Source organism: Pan troglodytes, chromosome 23 (assembly GCF_028858775.2).
Source record: "Pan troglodytes isolate AG18354 chromosome 23, NHGRI_mPanTro3-v2.0_pri, whole genome shotgun sequence".
In the NCBI taxonomy this organism is placed as follows: Eukaryota; Metazoa; Chordata; class Mammalia; order Primates; family Hominidae; genus Pan; species Pan troglodytes.
The window spans coordinates 32,632,396-32,645,197 of record NC_086016.1 but is presented as its reverse complement, the minus strand read 5'-3'; positions in this window follow the sequence as shown (position 1 = coordinate 32,645,197).

Sequence of the window (12,802 nt, the reverse complement as noted above, 5' to 3'; positions counted from 1 at the left end):
ATTTATTTTATTTTATTTTTTTGAGATGGAGTTTCACTCTTGTTGCCCAGGCTAGAGTGCAATGGCATGATCTTGGCTCACTGTAACCTCCACCTCCCGGGTTCAAACAATTCTCCTGCCTCAGCCTCCCAAGTAGCTGGGATTACAGGTGCACACCACCACACCGGCTAATTTTTGTATTTTTAATAGAGACAGGGTTTCACCATGTTGGCCAGGCTGGGCTTGAACTCCTGACCTCAGGGGATCCACCCACCTCAGCCTCCCAAAGTGCTGGGATTACAGGCATGAGCCACCATGCCTGGCCAATGTGGTTTTAATTTACATTGCTTCAATGACTAGTAGTGCTGAGCATCTTTTCATGAACATGAAAAAGGCATGGTCGGCTGGGCATAGTGGCTCACACCTGTAATTCCAGCTCTCTGGGAGGCCGAGGTGGGAGGATCACTTGAGCCCAGGAGTTCTCTGTCTCTGTAAAAAGAAAGAAAAAGGAAAGGAAAGGGGAAGGGGAAGAAGGGGAGAAAGGAAGAAGGAAGGAAAGGAAAGAAGGAAGGAAGGGAAAGAAGAGGAAGAAGAAGGAGGAGGAGGAGGAGAGGAAGAAAAAGGAGGAGGAGAGGGAGGGAGGGAGAGAGAGAGAAAGAAAGGAAAAGAGAAGGAAGGAAAGAAAGAAAGAAAAAGGAAAGAAAAGAAGAAAAAGAAAGAAGGAAGGGAGGAAAGGAAGAAAGAAAGAAAAGAAAGAAAAAGAAAGAGAAAGAAAGAGAAAAGGCAGGCATGGTGTGTGAGATGAGACAGGCTCGAGTTCAAGTGCTGTTTCTAGCACTCACTGCCTGGCTTTGGCCAGTGATCAGACCTCTCTGAGCCTCCATTTCCTCATTGGCAAATGGGTGAGATAGCGTCTGCCTCATAGAGTGGTTGCTATAGGATAAAGGAGATTCCGCAGGCACCAGCAAGCCTCCAGGGGAAGGCAGCTGCTATTGGGAGCTGATAACTAGTGTTGGAGCCCACCAGGGAGCCACGCTGCACTGTCCCACAAGCTTCCTCCATGCATCTTGGTCCCATCTTCCTGTGCTTGCCCTGGCTGCCCTACAGGCCCCTGTTAGGTGCCCCCAGTTCTGATCTCCAGGTGCACTCTGGGCCTAATGCCCTCCCTGCATCTCCTCCCATCTGGCTGCCAGCTCCACCTGCAGTGTGGGCCAGCCCCGCCCCTGGTCTCTTGCATGTCGACCTCAGAGACTCCCTTATGCCTGCCCCAGAATTCAACCGTCCCACCTGCCCTGTTTCTGGACTTCTCTTAATTCACCTGATAGTTCCAAGGGTGCCTGCCTGCTCTTTCCAGGCCATGTAAGGCTGGCTCCTCATCTCACCCTGCAGAGACCTCTTGTCCAGATTCAGGGCATGTGTCTGTTCTATGTGGCCTTTGTGTAGCTGCTGGTTCCATACCTATTGGCTTCCACTGCTGTTAGCTTGTGAACTTATATGACTTTCCATGGACTCTTCCTTTTTTTTTTTTTATTTTTTAGAGACAGGGCCTCGTTCTGTCACCCAGGCTGGAGTTTAGTAGCATGATCATAGCTCACTGCAGCCTTGAACCCCGGGCTCGAGTGATCTTCCCACCTCAGCCTGCCAAGTAGCTGGACTACAGGTGCACACCACCATGCCCAGTTAATTTTTAAATTTTTTGTAGAGACAGGGTCTCACTCAGTTGCCCAGGCTGGTTTCTAACTCCTGGCCTCAAGTGAGCCTCCTGCCTCAGTCTCCCAAAGTAGTCCACACCCAGCCAGACTATTCCCTTTGAATGGTGTGTGCACATGGGAGAATCACTGGTGTAATACTAAATCAATGGTTTAGTATCCATCAAAGTTCAATAAGCACTGTGGAGAGGTGACACAGATGGCAGCCACCCATGTGGGCCCTGGGCATTGGGTAAACCATCTTCAGCTCTCAGTATACACATTCCATGGCTGGGCACGACCTTGGCCATGGTGATGATAACTCTAGCAGCCGGGAAGGCAGCCCCTTGTGCATACTCCAGCTTGGTGGCAGCCCCCACCAAAGGGAGGGGGAGGCCTGGGTCTCTGCTCTGGAAGAACAGATGGGCCCTTGATTAGGAGCTAGGTGGGCTGCTGGCCTGAAAAGCCTCTTGGTAGCTGAAGCCTCAGTGGTTCACATAGGGCCTCCTGACATTTACCATCCTAGAGTTCTCCACTAACAACCTCCAGCTCTGGGCTGGTGCACAGCATGGAGTAGCTATTGCATAACGAATGATTTAATGAATGAGAGAATGAATGAATGAGTAATGTCAAATTCCTCTGGCTCAGCTGAGCATGAGGCTCTGATGAATTGCGGGACACTCTGCTAAGGGATTCGTCTTCTGTACCACACCCCCCCAGGGCCTCCTGTCTGACCCACAGCCCCTTAAGCCTTGGCCTCAGGCTGGCTGCCAAGGACAGCCACTGGGAGCTGGACCCTCATGTCCTATGGCTGGTGCTCAGCAGGCAGCAATTTCCTGGGCCAGCCTAACCACCACAGCAGGACTTTGTGGCTGAGCCTCCAACAGTTCAGGCTTCAGGGAACTCCTAGTCCCCTTTCCAAGGGTAGGGGGAGACTGGTGTGGCTCTCCCATGGCTGGGAGGATCACGCTGCAGCTCCTGCCTCATCAGGCGTTTTCCATCCAGCTCTTCATCCCGCCTCCCCCCACCCCGCTCCTGAAATTAATCTTGCCCTCTGAGGGCCCCTTCCAGTCTTTCTGTACCTTGTCACTGAGTGTGTCCTGTCAAAAGGAGCAGGCAGGCTGGGTGTGGTGGCTTATGCCTGTAATCCCAGCACTTTGGGAGGCTGAGGCGGGTGGATCACCTGAGGTCAGCAGTTTGAGACCAGCCTGGCCAACATGATGAAACCAATTCTCTACTAAAAAATACAAAAAATTAGCCAGGTGTGGTGGCGTGCACCTATAATCCCAGCTACTTGGGAGGCTGAGGCAGGAGAATTGCTTGAATGTGGGAGGTGGAGGTTGCAGTGAGCCAAGATCATGTCGCTGCACTCCAGCCTGGGCAGAGTGAGACTCTGTCTCAAAAAAAAAAAAAAAAAAAAAAGAAGAAGCAGGCTGAGCCCCTTGGGGTCTGTGTGCTAATATTGTCCCAACAGGGTGACCAGGGATGGGAAGACACAGGAACTCCAGGGTGCTAGATTCTTTTTCTTTTTCTTTCTTTCTTTCTTTTTTTTTTTTTTTTGAGACGGAGTCTCACTCTGTTGCCCAGGCTGGAGTGCAGTAGCGTGATCTTGGCTCACTGCAATCTCCACCTCCTGGGTTCAAGCAATTCTCCTGCCTCAGCCTCCTGAGTAGCTGGGATTATAGGCATGCGCCATCACACCTAGCTAATTTTTGTATTTTTAGTAGAGATGAGTTTTCACCATATTGGCCAGGCTGGTCTTGAACTCCTGACCTCAAGTGATCCACCCACTTCTGCCTCCCAAAGTGCTGGGATTATAGGCATGAGCCTCTGCACCCGGCCATGCTTCTGCTTTCAAGAAAAGAGTTTAGAGTTTCCTCAGAAGTTAAACAGACCCAGTAAAAATTCCACTCCTGAGGACATGTTCAAAAGGTGGTAGGATGGCCCCAGTCTCCCCCTTAAAATGCCCACTTGTGAAGGTTTGCAATTATAAATCCTTTCTCTGCCCCTTTCAGATGCAAACTTTCCACCACCCAAAACTGTCTCTAAAAGGATCTGAGAGGCCAAGCATGGTGGCTCACGCCTCTCATCCCGGCACATTGGGAGGCCTAGGTGGGAGGATCCCTTGAGGCCAGGAGTTCAAGAACAGCCTGGGCAACACAGCAATACTCCGACTCTACAAAAAAATAAAAATTAGCAGGGCATGGTGATGTGCACCTGTAGTCCTAGCTACTTGGGAGGCTGTGGTGGGAGGATCAGCCTGGGTGACAGAGCGAGATTCCGCCTCAAAAAAAAAAGTCTCCTGCTTTTTGTTTCAGTGAAGTTGAGTTGAGTTGATGTTGGGCTGTCTTTCCTATTACAATGGTTATTGTAATAATGGAGACTACTGAATAGTTTGTCTCCATTCCTTTAATTAGGGTTTGGCTTTGTTTATCTTTGACACTAGCAAATTGGACAGTGTGGATATATACGATGTGTGTATCATTGTGGAAAATTCTGTATAACCTGATGATATCGGCCAGGCATGGTGGCTCATGCCTGTAATCCTAGCACTTTGGGAGGCTGAGGAGGGGGGATTGTTTGAGGCCAGGAGGTTGAGATCAACCTGAGCAACATAGCAAGACTCCCCCTCCCCCCACCAACTCTACAGAAAATGAAAGACAATTAGCCAGGCATGGTGGTGCATGCTGGTAGTCCTGGCTACTCAGGAGGCTGAGGTGGGAGGATCACTTGAGCCCGGGAGTTTCAGGCTGCAGTGAGCTGTTATTGCACCATTGTACTCCAGCCTGGGTAAGAAAAACTCAAAAACATTATGACATCATCAAATCTTCCAAAGAGAGAGCCACCTGAGCCAAACTGATCCTTCATCTCTTACGAGATGATTCCTCCAAATAGTCCAACCAATGAGGAGAGATATATATATATATAGAGAGAGAGAGAGAGAGAGAGAGAGAGAGCGCACGAAAGAGAGAGAGAGAGAGAAACAGAGTCTTACTCTGTCACCCAGGCTGGAGTGCAGTGGCATGATCTTGGCTCACTGCAACCTCTGCCTCCTGGGTTCAAGTGATTCTCCTGCCTCAGCCTCCTGAGTAGCTGGGATTACAGGTGCCCACCACCACACCTGGCTAATTTTTTTTGTATTTTTAGTAGAGGCGAGGTTTCACCATGTTGGCCAGGCTGGTTTTGAACTCCTGACCTCAAGTGATCCGCCTGCGTCTGCCTCCCAAAGTGCTAGGATTACAGGCATGAGCCACTGCACCCAGCTGAGGCAAAATACTAAAGAAGCCAATCACACCGATGACTCCTAACAACTGGATGGCATAAACAGCCATGTCGGAGGAGAGAAGGGGCATATCAGGCTGTAAACAAATCAACCCACCCTGCATAAAAGGTGTGAACTTGACAAGTCTGATTGAGGTAACAAAGTTTAACCATACCTAGTAAATTCAGCCTGATAACCATCAGCTCAGGTTTTAATCCCCTTGGGAGAAGTCCCAGGTTCCATGCCCCCTGCAATGTAGAGTTAATTGGTTAATAACTTGGAGTTGTAACACCAAGAAATGTCTAATGCCAATTTTGTTTCAGTTGGGCCTATTCAGATAACAATTCCAACAAAATAGTAAAATGCTAATTTTGAAACTCAAGGAAGATGTCAAAGTGTGCAGCTGTAACCCTACACTGTAACCATGTGACTACACTGTAGGAAGGTATAAAAGCAGAACAGAAAGAGTCAATCCAAAGATTAATTTCAGGTGGGATGTTTAGGAACAGGTTTAAATATAAGTATAGTACTAATCTGGGGGCCATTGGATCTCTGCATTTGCTGTTTAAAGTGAGATAGGAGACGGGACTCGACTCCAGGGGCAGGGCTTGGACACTGGACCAAATTGAGGACAAGCTAAAACAGGGCTGGAGTGGAAGCAGCGTTCCATCAGACACGACCATCAGTGTGCCATATCAGTTTACCATTACCATAACAACACTTGGGAGTTACCGCCCCTTTCCATGGCAATGACCCCATGACCCAAAAGTTACTACCCCTTCCCTAGAAATTTCTGCACAAACTACCCCTTGATCCACATGTTATTAAAAGTGGGTATAAATGTGACTGCAAAACTGTCCTGGGCTGCTACTCCCTGCCTATGGGGTAGCCCCACTCTGCAGGGGCAGTCACAGACCTACAACACTGCCTCTTCGATAAAGCTGTTTTCTTCTACCTCCAGCTTGCCCTTGAATTCTTTCCTGTGCAAAGTCAAGAACCCTCAAAGGCTAAGCCCCACTTTAGGACTTGCCTGCCCTGCATCCAAGTTATCTGAAGTGCTCAAAACAATCAGCTGTAATGTATTTGTAATTTACAGGTAGAACATAATGTCCACAGACCAGGTACCAAACAATACCCAGCCCTTGATACTCCCTGAGCGAGCTTGCTGATAGAGATCTGGTGTGGAGCAAAGGTGAGGCGCTGACCTCTCCCCGCCCACTGCTTGCTCCTCCTCACACCCACCATGAATCTTTGCAACAGCCTTCAGACCAGTTTCCCTGCTCTGAATGTCCGCTATTCCCAGGTCATTCTTCAGATCGGGCCCATGGTTATCTTCCAGGCACAGGTGGAATCACATTGGTCTCTTCCTTTGAAACCTTCCATGGCTCCCCACCACTGAGAAGGGATGGCCCAAAGCCCGCAGCATGGCCTGAAGTTCCTTGGTGACCTCCCCTCAATGTTTTCAAGCATGCTGCCTTCGTGGCGTTTCTCCTCTCTCTTACCTCTGTGAGTTTCTTTGGGTGGTCACCTCTACCCAGAATGTCCTCCTCCCCTTTCTACCTTAGAGGCCCAGCCTAAATGCCATCTCCTTTAGGAGACATTCCAGGAGCCCCCAGTGCAGTGCTGTTGCTTAGACCTCTCCCGGAACACATTATCTTCAGGGAGCCAGGATAGTGTGGTGATTAAGGACAAGAGGCCTTGGATGCAAATGGATAAGGGTTCAAATCCTGGCTCAGGCTGTTACCAGCCCCAGAAGCTCAGTCTCTGCATCTGTAAAGTAGGATCATGGGTACCACGACGAGCATGGCAAATGTGGTGAGAGTTAACGGAGTGAGTCAGTCACCACAAACAATGCCTAATGAAGATCATACTCTGAAAAAGAGGAGTAGGGTCTGTTTGACCATTTAACCAGGAGGTCTGAGGATGTGAGGTGCCACTAACTAGGCGGTGTGCAGGGAGATGAGGGAGGAGTGTTCAAGTCAGAGGGAACAGCATGTCCAAAGGCCTTGTGGTAGGAGACAGCAGCAAGGAGAGATTAAATGGCCCCTTATACTCCTGACCTGGTGTACTGTGGCTTGGGAAAGGCCAGGGACCTCCTGGCTTTTTCTTTTCTTTTTTGAGATGGAGTTTCGTTCTTGTTGCCCAGGCTGGAGTGCAATGGCTCGGTCTCAGCTCACTGCAACCTCTGCCTCCCGGGTTCAAGTGATTCTCCTGCCTCAGCCTCCCAAGTAGCTGGGATTACAGGCACCCACCACCATGCCTGGCTAATTTTTTGTATTTTTAATAGAGATGGGGTTTCGCCATGTTGGCCAGGCTGGTCTCAAAATCCTGACCTCAGGTGATCCACCTACCTCAGCATTCCAACGTGCTGGGCTTACGGGAGTTAGCCACTGCATCTGGCCTTTTTTTTTTTTTTTTTTTTTTTTGAGACAGGGTCTTGTTCTGTTGCCCAGGCTGGAGTTCAGCGGCACAATCATAGCTCACTGCAGCCTCGAACTCCTGGGCTCAAGTGAGCCTCTCACCTCAGACCTCCAAGTAGCTGGGACTATAGGTGCTTTCTACTCTATTGGCTAATTTTTTTTTCTTCTTTTTGAGGAGACGCAGTCTCACTATGTTGCCCAGGCTAGTCTCAAACTTCTGGCCTTAAGCAAGCCTCCTGCTTTGGCCTCCTAAAGTGCTGGGATTATAGGTATGAGCCACTGCACCCCCCTACTCCTGCTTTTGTAGGGAAAGGAAGAAGTCCAAGTGTGGCCCTAGGGCCCCTGAACCCTAATCCACCTTTTCCCCTGGTCCCAGGACTTTAGGGCAGCTGGTTAGGTTCCCCTTCCCCATCCCTCTCTCTTCCAGGCCCTAGCAGCCATCTCCCTTCCTTGGGGAAGTAGGCAGGGCATGGCCACACCAGGCCTCTTCTTTCCCTGAGGTCACCCTGGGTTGGTGAGGGGAGCTAAGAAAACTCCTCCTGATTAGGCCCTAGAGCCTCATTTCCACCTCCCAGTCAGGCCCAGGTGAGAGGCTGCCGCCCTGCCCCGGGCACCTGTGTCAGGCAGCTTCCTCCCAGCCCTCTCCCCAGAGTCACTCAAGCCAAGTCCAACACAGTTGGAGCAGCATCCAGTGGGATCTGTCTGGTCAAGACAGACTCAGGGAGCGGCTGATACAGCTTTGATGTAGGGCAAAGGCCCATTTCACTTCCCACAATGCATGTCATTCACCCCAGGGAGTTCTCTTCAGTTGGCAGGCCACCGGCTTTAATGAGGGCTATCAGCAGGGGACCTGTGGCAAATGAACAATGCCAGAAATTTTAGGAACACTTGGAAGGTGGGAGTGAGAGGCATCACAGTGCATGGGCATTAAGATGTGGGATGCAGGTTGCATACCATGAGAGCACCATCATCACAGTCCAGCTTCTCAGCTCACGGGTCAGGAGGGACTGTGGGCATGAGCCACATTTTGGAAGGCTGGAAGAGAAGGGCACACCACGGAAGAGAGGCGTTATCTGCCCCCCAAACCACTGGCGCCCAGATGGTTAGAACTAAAGTTCTCCATGCCCGGCAACAGCTGAGGTTTGAACGAAGCATCTTTGTGCTGCAGGCTCAGGGGAGGATGTCTGCCCTGTATTGAATAGAGGGGGACATGAGGGTGACCTAAAACCAGGGGAGCTCAGCCGGCAGAAGGACATGGCATAGTGACAAGTGCCAGGGCTCCGGTCCTGGCATTGCTGCTTGCTGGATATGAGACTCAGGAGGCTCTTCGAGCTTCAGTTTCCCAGCCCGACTGCGCAGCACAGTGAGGAGGATTAAATGCACTAACGCTGCACTATCCCATATGGCAACCACTCATCCTATTAGTGCCCTAGGACTGCTGTAACACAGTGCCCCACACTGAGCAGCTTGAACAACAGAATTTTATTCTCAGAATTCTGGAGGCTGAAAGTCCAAGATCAAGGTGTCAGCAGGGTTGGTTCCTGCTAAGGATTGTGAGGAAGACTCCGTTTACCACCTCTCCTCTAGCTTCTGATGGTTGGCCAGTAATCTTTGGCGCCCCTTGACTTGTATTATAGATGCATCACTCCACAATCTGTTTTCATCTTCACATGATGTTCTCCCTATGTGCGTGTCTCCCCATGTGCATCCAAATGGCACCATTTATAAGGACATACTGGACTAGAGGCCCACTCTACTCCCATACGACCGCTAATTACATCTGCAATGACCTGTTTCCAAGTAAGGTCACGTTCTAAAGTACCAGGGACTAGGACTTCAACATGAATTTGGTAGGGGATATATGTGGCTTATTGAACATGCACTCAAAATGTAGCTAGTTACAATGAAAATGTGCTGTATTAAATATGCACAGCATTTTAAAGATTTAGTACAAAAATTAATGCAACATATCTCACTATTAATTATTGAGGTAATTAACTTATCTAATTTGTTAATCATATTTATCACATTAAAATGATATTTTGGATGTATTATTTTTTGTTTTGTTTGTTTTGAGACGAAGTGTCTCTCTGTTGCCCAGACTGGAGTGTAATGGTGTGATCTCAGCTCACTGCAACCTCTGCTTCCCGGATTGAAACAATTCTCCTGCCTCAGCCTCCCAAGTAGCTGGGATTATAGGTACCCACCATCATGCCCAACTAATTTTTGTATTTTTGTAGAGACTGGGTTTCACCCTGTTGGCCAGGCTGGTCTTGAGCTCCTGACTTCAGATAATCCCCCTGCCTTGGCTTCCCAAAGTGCTGGGATTACAGGCGTGAGCCACTGCACCCAGCCAGATATGTTATTAAAATAATGTTTTTGTTTTCAGATGGGATCTCTCTGCTGCTGAGGCTGGCATGCAGTGGTCTTGTGTCCACAGTTTGTTCCTTCCAGTGGGTTCGTGGTCTGGCTAACTTCAAGAATGAAGCTGTGGACCTTCACGGTGAGTGTTACAGCTCTTAAAGGTGGCAGAGACCCAAAGAGTGAGCAGCAGCAACATTTACTGTGAAGAGCAAAAGAACAAAGATACTGCACTGTGGAATGAGACCCAAGCAAGTTCCCGCTGCTGGCTGGCGGGTGGTGTGGATAGGGTGGGAGGGGGGTGGCCATCTTTTATTCCCTTGTTTGTCCCCGCCCACATCCTGCTGATTGGTCCATTTTACAGAGTGCCAATTGGTCCATTTTACAGAGCGTTGATTGGTCCATTTTACAAACCTCTAGCTAGCCACAGAGCGCTGATTGGTGCGTTTTTACAGAGCACTGATTGGCATATTTTACAAACCTCTAGCAAGCCACAGAGTGCTGATTGGTGCATTTTACAATCCTCTTATAGGACAGAACAGTTCTCCAAGTCCCTACCTGACCCAGAAATTCAGCTGGCTTCACCTCGCGGTCTGATCATAGCTCACTGCGAACTTAAACTCTTGGGCTCAAGCAATCCTCTTGCCTTAGCCTCCCAGGTAGCTAGGACCACAGGTTCATGTCACCATGCCCGGGATATTTTTTCTGGCTAATTTTTTTAAAATGTTTTTTTTAGAGACAATGTCTTGCTTTGTTGCCTAGGCTGGTCTTAAACTCCTGGCCTCAAGTGATCCTCCCACCTTAGCCTCCCAAGCAACTGAGATTACAAGTGCAAGTCACCGCTGTCTGCTTAGAATAAAATTTTTTTTTTTTTTGAGACGGAGTTTTGCTCTTGTCACCCAGGCTGGAGTGCAGTGGCGCGATCTTGGTTCACTGCAACCTCTGCCTCCTGGGTTCAAGTGATTCGCTTGCCTCAGCCTCCAGAGTAGCTGGGACTACAGGCGTGTGCTACCACGCCCGGCTAATTTTTCACCATATTGGCCAAGATCGATCCCCTGACCTTGTGATCTGCCTGCCTCGGCCCCCTAGAGTGTTGGGATTACAGGCATGAGCCACCGCGTCCGGCACTTAGAATGAGTTTTTACACAGCTCTGGAGGATTGAAAGTTATCTGTGTGGCTTGTATTATTTTTCCATTGGACAGCCCTGAGCTATCATAATATTTACAAACCCTTAGAGCCATCCTGGTAAGTAGAAAGTACCTGTAAGTGATAGTTAAATGAAAGCTTCTCTTGGGAGGTGATTTGTTACCTCTGGTATTTCAAAATATGGCTTTTCCCACTCCTCAGAAACTGGGAAAAGTTGGGGCAAATTTATTTAAAACAGATTTTTTTTTTTTTTTTTTTTTGAGAAAAGATCTCCTCTCTGTTGCCAAAGCCGGAGTTCAGTGGCATAAACATGGCTCACTTTAGTCTCGATCTCCCTGGCTCAGGCAATCCTCCTGCTTCAGCCTCTGGTGTAGCTGGGACCACTGGTGCGTGCCACCACACCTGGCTAATTTTTTGATTTTCTGCAGAGATGGGGTCTCATTTTGTTGCCCAGGCTGTTTTCCAACACCTGGGCTCAAGCAATCCACCTACCTCAGCCTCCCAAAGTGTTGGGATTACAAGCATGAGCCACTGGGCCCAGCCCCAAATTTCTTTTCTTATCCAGTTTTTCTTTTACTGAGTAGTTTTTGTTTTATGTTCCAGAAGCATAAAGCATGCATTATGTGGTCCTGTCTTTCCCAAACTGTTGTTATAAACCCTTCCATCAACTACATTAAGCACCATAGCTTACTTTAAAATTGTCTCCAATCTTCCTGTTAACAACACACAAACAACTTTAAGCTTAAAATATTTTTTGTTAGGATTATCACTGGGCAAAGTGGGAAAATATTTCAGGATTCTGAAGTGTATGGTCAAGTGGTTTTCCAGAAAAGCTGAATTCGTTTATATTCCTGCCATCAATGTATTAATGTCTCCATTTCACCAACTTCTAACTGACTTTATTATTTTCTTTCTTTTTGTGACAGGGTCTCCCTCTGTCACTCAGACTGGAGTGCAGTGTCACAATCATAGCTCACTGCAGCCTCCACCTTCTGGGCTCAAGTGATCCTCCCTCCTCAGCCTCCCAAGTAGCTGGGACTACAGGAGCATGCCACCACGCCTGGCTAGTTTTTTCATTTTTTGTAGAGACGAGGTCCCACTATGTTGCCTGGACTGGTCTCGAACTCTTGGGTTCAAGAGATCTTCCCAAAGTACTGGGATCACAAGTGTTAGCCACTGTGCCTGGCCTATTATCCGAGTAGCTGGGACTACAGTCTCACCCCACCACACCCAGCTAATTTTGTAGTTTTTTCTTAAAAGGTGTGTGTGTGTCTGTGTGTGTGTGTGTCTGTGTGTGTGTGTTGTTTGTTTTTGCTGATTTTTCAGAGAAAAATGCATCTCATTACTTGAATACACATTTCATTGATGACTCTGGAGATTGGGCATTCATCCACTTGATAAAGACACCCTGAGCATTTTCATTTCTAAGAATTGGTGCTTTGAATCCTTTGCCCATTTATTTCTTAGGGCCTTCCTATTTTTCTTATCAACTTGAATTTTTGTACATTTTATTTTTCCCAAATTTCCATCAGCAAATACTGACAAATGTCTTTTTTTTTTTTTTTTTTTTTTTTTTGAGATGGAGTCTAGCTCTGTCGTCCAGGCTGGAGTGCAGTGGCATGATCTCAGCTCACTGCAACCTCTGCCTCCCAGGTTCAAGTGATTCTCCTGTCTCAGCCTCCCGAGTAGCTGGGATTATAGGCACCTACCACCATGCGCAGCTGATTTTTGTATTTTTCGTAGAGACGGGGTTTCACTGTGTTGGCCAGGCTGGTCTTGAACTCCTGATCTCCTGATCCGCCCGCCTCAGTCTCCCAAAGTTTGGGATTACAAGCGTGAGCCACAGCGCCCGACTCTGATAAATGTCTTAATTCTGTTTCTTGTTTAATAGATTTTTGTATTTTGTAGTCAAATCAATTCATTTTCCCTTTGTGATTCTGTCATT